The sequence below is a fragment of the Centroberyx affinis genome, unplaced genomic scaffold (genome assembly GCF_046629955.1).
Source record: "Centroberyx affinis isolate AG114_WGS23_722 - 3 ecotype Tasmania unplaced genomic scaffold, CSIRO-AGI_Caff_v1 ptg001882l_1, whole genome shotgun sequence".
Lineage (NCBI taxonomy): Eukaryota > Metazoa > Chordata > Actinopteri > Beryciformes > Berycidae > Centroberyx > Centroberyx affinis.
Window position 1 is genome coordinate 742,805 of NW_027280254.1, and position 8,768 is coordinate 751,572.

General features: G+C 37.7%; 1 long non-coding RNA gene and 1 other non-coding gene across 2 annotated transcripts; one reads left to right on the plus strand and one right to left on the minus strand.

Moving 5' to 3' along the window:
- Positions 1-1,188: 1,188 nt before the first annotated feature.
- On the minus strand, positions 1,189-1,379 carry LOC139653162 (U2 spliceosomal RNA). The gene has a single exon (XR_011695986.1). It is a non-coding gene; the product is annotated as a U2 spliceosomal RNA (small nuclear RNA).
- A 5,639-nt stretch (positions 1,380-7,018) lies between these two features.
- LOC139653129 (uncharacterized) lies at positions 7,019-8,365 on the plus strand. The gene is made up of 4 exons (XR_011695984.1): positions 7,019-7,143; positions 7,941-7,974; positions 8,136-8,169; positions 8,284-8,365. It is a non-coding gene; the product is annotated as an uncharacterized lncRNA (long non-coding RNA).
- The last annotated feature ends 403 nt before the right edge of the window (positions 8,366-8,768 follow it).

Genomic DNA, 8,768 nt, shown 5'->3' on the forward strand with positions numbered 1-8,768 from the left:
AGGATGCAGTTGCTCAGTTAAACATCAAACAGGGCTGTGAGTGATATGCTGCAGTCTGTTTCTCTTTATAATATGCAGATACTTTAATATTACTGGCAGCTGCTGATAGGGCAGTTGCTCCATATAGCTAGGCTGTATATATTGTATACAACAATATTAGCCTAAATAGAAAAGATAGTTGCTGCTGATAAAAGAAGTCACGAGACCTACATAATCCATTTCAGAATATGAATGACTGCATTTTCTGTCCTATTTCATATTACCATGAATGTCCATTAAATCAATGTTGCCATGATGTTATTGTAATGGTGTTGCGTTGAGAATATGATGTGTTTTGGGCTAATCATTTTAATTCCAACCTTGTATATATTCTAAAATACAGTACTACACTACAGATTTTGAAATTATTACCTACACTACAACAAATATACTGTAGATTACTTTAACCAACAGTCCCATGCCCTGACTGGCTGTCTGACAATTCTGGCAAAATCCAGATGGGTCAACTCACATTTTGGCCTCAAGCCCAGGTGTTTTCAAATATATATTTTTTAATATTTTGCCTGCATCCACCATGATGCATCATTTTTGGCTTGTTAATTTGTGAAGTGGGACTTGGCGTGAAGCCTAGTATTCCGACTGACTACTGTATAGCTAATTTATCTGTTGATGGGCTATTGTTTCACGAAAGCCTGTAATTGTGCCTTTGAAGGGGTTCCAGCTTCCTGTGTATAGCTAATTTATCATCTGATCATATTTTTCTGATAACCTGTTGTGCGCCCTTTTTTAGCGTAGACTTTAGGCTTTAACTTGAAGTGCAACTTGTCTTGTTTCTGTTGACTACACCTATTAGGTACAGTTCACATCCTAATACTATGCAACACATTTAGTTCATATTGTAGGCAGTCTAAAATCTATGTATAGCTTATTATATATTTATTTACACTATATATATATATATAGAGAGAGAGAGAGAGAGAGAGAGAGAGAGAGAGAGAGAGAGAGAGAGAGAGAGAGAGAGAGAGAGATACATATATATATACATAGTAGACCAATTTTAACGTGCATAAAGAATATAACATTCTATAATAATTAAACAGGAAGTATTTAATTGTAATTTACACACTTACAGTCAAAAGTTATAGAGATTACATCCTCTGCATCTTTGTGTTTTTCATTTACATCGTTAGGGGGTGCACCGTTCCTGGACGTACTGCAATACCAGGTCGATGCGTGGAGTGGACGGAGCAAGCCCCTATTCCATCTCCCTGTTCCAAAAATCAATTTAATATATGGTCCCCGGGTAGGGGACGTATCAGATATTAAACTGATAAGAACAGATACTACACTTGATCTTAGCCAAAAGGCCGAGAAGCGATACTGGTACATTGACAGAGGCAAAGGCGTCATTCTCGGCGATATCACTCTGACTGACGGGTTTGGACCGAAATTATGACTTTAAGACCATTCAAGAAATAACGAACGAAAGTACGCTAACCTTAAACGTGTCAAATGCCATATAACCTCAGGAAAAGATGTTATTTATAAGAAACGAGGGACTCGCGAATGCAGCTTCTAGGCTCTTCCATGTCACGTGGTGCGTTATAGTCCAATAGGAAACAGAAACATCGGAGGACTCGAAATCCCATTTACAGCTACGTTAGCAGGAAATGTGCGTATATTTTGTACTAATCTGAATGATAACGATGCAATGTAACTGTTTATCTGAACAGAACAGTCCGCTGGCGAAGAAAATATATATTTTCCGTACGATCCAATAACTCATTTCACAAAAAGAAATGGAGCTCTAGCAGTATCTAGTGGAGAATCAAGCTAACTGCAGTGTGGTTTGCTTGTTGCACAATTAACCAAGCCTGGACGAAATTTCCACATTGCAGGAACGTGCTCTCACTAAAATAGACATATCAATGAATTGGCAGTGTATTATAAACAGCTTGCACGAGGAAATATAAACCAGCACAATAGTGTATCTTACTCTGGCAGGAAGGTGTGAATTGCACAATACGATGCATACTTCACGGTCTAAAAAAACTCCATGAAAAAATCAAAAGGGCATGGAGGTCAAACCAGCTACTGAGTACTGTACTGTTAAGCAAGCATTATCTTTCTCTGCCACCCCGATGAAAATATCAAGTGTTTCATGTCTGTGTAGATTTATTACAGTCATCCAGGTAGTAAAATGAAGAAGAATACAAAAAAAATAGAATCAAAATCCACTGGACTTAAAAATGAAGAGTCGAATACGTTTTACCACTCATCAGAGAGGGAGAAACTTCTTCAGTTCTAATTAGTGCTGGTCTTCTTTAACTCTTTGTTTTAAGTCCAGTGGATTTTGTTTCTATTTTTGGGGATATCAAGTGTTTCGGTTTCCATTTGTTAACCAACGAGATGGTAGCTAACATAGTATAACGTTATACTGAGCTATTCAGAGGAGGCTACGAAAATAAACGTTAATAAAACAGTAAATTCGGGCAATAATAATGTTATAAACGTTAAACAGTCCAAATGAAATCCTCTTATCGAAGTAAAGTTAGTAAAATAACTTACCAAAAGATGTGTTCACTTGTTCACCTTTGGTAGGAATAATCCAATAACTGACCGGCAGTCTGTTTCACCAGCAAAGTTTGGTGGTACATTAGCATCTCCACTGAACGTTAACGTTAGCCTACATTTAAATTAGTTATTTTGACACTAAAAGTGTGTCTTTGTTTAGTTGCATCGTTTAGTTGCGACGCTTAATCGTAACTAGCGATGTGTAAGGTGTCAAGAGTCCACTATACAAATTATTTTGAGAGGAGGTTGTACCCAATTTAGCGTCTGTCCACGGACCACTGGTCGCCAACACGGACCACTGGTTACTACGGTTACTACCACTAGGGGGCGCTGAAGCTTGTGGTCGGTTATGGTCAGGACCAGCTGTTCAGTTAGGCGGTCTGGGATGGAGATGGTCTGTGGTTGGAGTGGTCTTGTAAAACGAGGAGGAGCCAAGATGGCGCCACTGTAAGACGCTTTTTCTGTGCACTGGCGAATCTTTTTTTGTTCAAGGCTTGAATTTCTTTGCCCAAGGCTAAGAAACATGTAAATAGTTTTTCTACCGTTAAGAACAACGCTTTGAGGTTTGTTTGTGAAACTTTGACCCATTTTTGACTTTTTTCCATGCGTTTTTTCTGTCGGACTTTGCCTTCAGGAGCTGGACCCGGCTAACGCTGTTGCTAACCGTTGGCTAACCGTTGTCTGCTTGCTAGCTTGGCATCCCAACCATAACACAATACGTTCTTCAAACTCAAAATTTTTTATGAGTGGGCATATTTTTTTGAAAAGTTTAGGGATGAAAAGGGCCTGGTATGTATTGGTATTGTTATTATGCCGACCAATTTCTATTTTACCTTGCTTCTCCAGAGTTTTGGAAAAGCTAGTCTATGCAAGAATTTTAAAACACCTGAATGATAACAACATCCTGTATAAACACCAATATGGTTTTCGACAAAATCACTCAACATACATGGCTCTCTTACAACTCATAGACAAAATCTCCACAGCTTTGGACAATAATATGTTCGCAATTGGTATATTCTTTGGATTTATTGAAGGCTTTTGATACAGTTGATCATAAAATTCTCATTTCCAAACTTCACCGTTATGGCTTTCAGGATGTTGTTATCAATTGGCTTAGTGACTACCTTAATAATAGAAATATATATGTATCTATAAACGGTTGTATTTCTAACAGAATCAAGCTATATTGCGGAGTGCCCCAAGGATCTATTCTTGGGCCACTTTTATTTCTCATCTATATAAATGATTTTGCTTGGATGTCTGATTCTGCATTGCCTATTCTATTCACTGATGAATCCAATATTGTCATATCACAAGCAAACTTTGGTTCCTTGATCAGAGAAGCCAATGATATTCTATCATATACTGCAAAGTGGTTCCGGATGAACAAACTTTCCCTAAATATCAAAAAATCCAATTTTATCATTTTCAGAAATAAAAATAAAAGTTATCCAAAGGAAGATGCTAAATTGTTTGTTAATAATATTGAAATCAACCAAGTCTCGTCTGCAAAATTTTTAGGTGTATTAGTAGATGAAAAACTGTCCTGGAAAGACCACATTGACTATGTGTGTAAAAAAACCATGAAGTCTTTTGGCATCATTAGAAAAGTTTGTTCACTGGTAAATCAATCCTGTCTTCTAACACTTTATTATAGTTTAATGTATCCATATATATCCTGTAACATTATTTGGGCCAGTACATATCCCTCTTCCCTTCAAAAAATTATTTTAATCCAAAAGAATTTTTTAAGATTGGCAACTGCGTCAAATCACCATGAACCATCAGCTCCCCTGTTCAAGAAATTAAATCTGTTATCCATTTCCAACATCAATATCTATCAAACATGTACCTTCATGTATAAATGTACGTTTCAAAAGCACAGCTTACCAAATGTATTTCACAACTTCTTTTTAATGAACTCTGATGTCCATTCATATCCAACCAGACAAGCAAAGGATATTCATCTTCCCTATTATCACACAACTCTTGGTCAATATGCCATAAAATACAGAGGACCATCACTTTGGAATACCAGTCCCCTCATCAAAACCTGTCCATCACTGCCAGTATTTAAGTCTAACATGAAATATCACCTGTGTCAGAGTTAATGTGCTCAGTATGTGTGTTTATGTGTTATGTGTTTGTGTGTTTACTTTTGTTTTATTTGTTATTATTATTACTATTATTATTAATTTGTTTTTTCTCTCTTTTATTTCATTATGTTAAGGAAACAAATATCCATAATATCAGGATAATTTGTAAATCCTAGAGGGGAGGTTTTTACTATAAGCCCTTTGGGGTTTCTTACCTCTCCTGCACAATCCCTGCTATGTTTGTTTTTTATATACTTTTGTTTTATCACTTCCGTTGTGCTAATAAATAAACTAAACTAAACTAAATTGGTAATGGGGCCAAGCTAGATGTGGGAACAGGAAATTAGTCCTTGATATTACTCTGGTTTCAGGTTGGAGGTATGTGAGAAAACAAGAGGTGAAAGTGAATATCATCCAGATTTGAGAACAGAAAGGAGAAGGGGCGGGTCAGTGGGTGAAGAGAGATACTTAAGTGCAGCATGACATGAGTTGTTGCCATTCATGAATTGAACTGAGAATGCATGGTAAATTCCAATTGAATTCCTGGAGTTGGAATTGGAATTGCACCCAGCTCTAAAACAGGATTGGATTTGAATTGGAATGATAGAAAACAGATTTGAATTCCATTAAATCATCAAATAAAAGACAGTTAAATTAAATACATTCAAATACCACCTGAAAGGTACCTTTAACATTTTATGATATTCAATATTGATAATACATTACACAATACGTGTAATCTCATATATGTGGTAAGAAAGTCTGTTCTGACTTATGAAAACAGCCCATGAATTTCAGCCCCTGGTCAAAATACAAGATAGCACAGGTTGTGGTTGGAAAGGTTTTAGCAAGTGGACAAGATGACATTCATTTTACAAAATCATTTGAGAACAACCATTCTGGAGTAGTGTGGGTGATGATTAAGATGATGGGTGGGAATAGGCAAGAATATGACTATCCAGTAATGAAGGATGATTATGAAAATTGTTGTGTCCAGTAAAGAAAAGGAAGCCAGGGAAAGACCTAAGTAAGCCTACTAATTAGCATCCAATAACTCTAATATCCCACTTGTGCAAAGTCATGAAATGTACAATTACACAGAGACTAACACATAACCATTGTTTGAAAAGATAGACGTGGCATGTAAAACAAAAGTAAACGGAACTAGGACTGCAAATAATCATGTATGGGGCTGGCCAAATATAGAGGAAAAAGAAAGTAACAACAAAGAAAGCATGTTTATTCTGTAGCACCCAGGACTCAAACTCACAACCTTTGACACCAACAGCATGTCATGAACATGGTGTGCCATCTGAAATGTGGTTTAAGAGAGAAGGCGTCACAGCATGACATCAAAGTATTAGGCTGTCACGGGTAGGTGTGGTGAGGACCCAAACGCAGGACAGCGAGGCAGGTGGTGATCAAAACCCCAAGACTGGGTGTTTACTGAACATATAGCAGGTGAGACAGGAAACCAAAACAAGAACTCTTCACACAAACAGACACAACAGAACAATGAACCGACAAAGACTGACTGGGGAAACAAGATTAATATACACATGGGGTGATTACAAATGAGACACAGCTGGGGAAGACAGAAAACAAGGTACACGTAGAACCAAGAGAACTAGACAGGGAAAACTTACAAAGAAATACCAAATCTAGACAGGGCAAAAGTCAAAACCCTGACAAGGCAACCAGCAGGGTCCATCCATACAAAGGCAGATTTCAAAATAGTGCAAAATATTCAGTTCTCAAGATACAATTCTGAGAATTTACAAGGGTTGAATAAGCAAAAAACTGATGTTTGAAGATGCTCTTTTTGTCCATTAACTGCAATGGTTTCCATGAGGGTATAATTCAAATAATAAAAAAGAAAAAACTGTTTTTGAGATAGAATTCAGTTTTCGAGATATTATTATTATTAGGCCGGCCGGCCCCTAATAATATGGAAGAGAGCTAGTGTAGAATTAGGAAGAACATTGAGATGGAGATAAGAGGAGAACATATCAAATGCAGAGTAGACTGAGTAGGTAGTATTATTGGGAGAAATAGGAGATCTGAGGTCATTATTAGGCTGCAAGATTAAAGCTGGAACATAAACAAACATCACATCTTATTGGGAAACACCCTACAGTTATCTGCTCAAGTTTAAACAAATGTCAAGGACAAAGCTGGATGCCAACCGCCGTAAAACTAGAAGAAGAAGAAGAAGAGAAGAAGAATGTCAAGGACAAGGACGGTTTTCTGAACACTCCGAAGCAGTAGGTGGCGATAATGCAACTTACCGTTGGATGCGAACTGTCGTGAAAAACGGGTAGAAGAAGAAGTCCCATAAGGGAAGTGCCGCAGTGTGCTGTGTTCCACTCCCTGGCGCTGCGTGGATGTCACCTGGGTTTTAATCAGTTAATAAGTGGGAACGAGATTCATCGGATTTTAAAACGTATAACGGGCAGCAGAATGGCCTCTGGTGAGCACATGTGTTACATAATTGTATTTCCATTTTTGCGGCAAATGGCTTTTTGTATGGACGACGGAAAGTGTGTCAAATAGCATCAAAGCCTTAGCTAAGTTAGCTGTTAGCCGAGAGGCCAGGGCTCTGTCTATTTCATGGAACCTAGCATGCCTTTCGTTAACAGAAGAAAGCAAACAGAAAACAGTTGTTCAAACCATCAGTACAAGATTGGATGTTGTGGTCGTTCTTATGTTAGATTCCAGTAACAGTTACGGTGAAGTATTTATTGTTGACGCGATCTTATCTTATGCTTAGCTAGGCCTCGTAGCTAGCTAGCTCACAATTGTTTGCTAACGTCAATTGGTCTTTGTTTATGCCTCCCCTGCATTGTTTTCCTATGCGAAACGGGAACTATTTGACATTAAGTATTTTCTTGTAACGTTATCAATTGTAACAATAAATTGTTGATATCAAATTTGGTCAATGAGAAAGACAAACGTACTGACGGAGTTGGGCGGGATTTGTAAACCTATGTTGGTATATTTTGATCCAAGATTTAGTCTAAGCCGCGACTAAATTGACCGCCATTTTTGTTGGAGCGGCGTGGTGACGGGCCTGTTTGCTAACGCTATCCTACTGAGCAACTTACTTCAGCGTGCAAGTCTACTGAGCATCGTTAGCTGCTTAGTCACCTTCATATTTAGCGCAGTGTTTAGTAACAGCGTTGGGTATAAATTTCCATCATGAATTTAGACTGCAAGCTCGTTCATCAATCTTTTGAAGTTAACCATGACTTAATTTACCTCTCTCAGATTCGGGCTACGGTCAGCATGGTGCTGCACAAAGGTATTGTACAATTGACAAAATACATAAAAACAAGGATGATGTTAAATGCAGTTCTCGATACATTCATGTAAACAATCATGCTTAATTAACCTACTTACTCAGACAAATATATGAAATGTAACTTGAAACTGAAGTTAACTGTTTTTATTATGTTATCTTAGCTATGGATCATATGGCAGTCAGCAGAGTGGACAGGTAAGGCTCTTCTCAATTTACAGTCATTCTGCTTTTAGCTGTAAGTATCATAAATTAAAGCAGATTTTTTTTTCTTTGCGTATAGCCTGCCAAACTCTCTATTTTGGTTTACAGACTTATGGTCAAGGAAATGGTGGTGGCTCTTACACGGGACAGAGTTACAGTGGCTATGGACAGCCAGCTGTGACACAAGGTATAGTAAACATGCATCAAAAACTTGACAATTTGGGGAAACCACAGTACCTTGGATTGATGCCCCTTTTTGTAATTTGTTCCATCTTCAATCAAAACCAATCTTAATCAGGCCAATCTTGCTCAGATTATGCCCTCAAATGGGAAATGTTTTCAATTTCTGTAATTTAATTGCCTGCGGGCATAATTTTTCCGCTGCATGAGCACAGCAACAATAACTTTGCAAAACAATTTGAGTTTCAGTTTTTATTTGCTTTTGATGTTAACTTCATACACTCTGTGCTTTAGCAATTAAAGGGAAATTCCCACGCAGGGTGTTTTAAAAAAAATTGACATCTTGTCAGTGATCCTCAAAGCACATCAGTGGAGGAAGGAAGCAGTTGATCCGGATCTATCAGATATTTAAT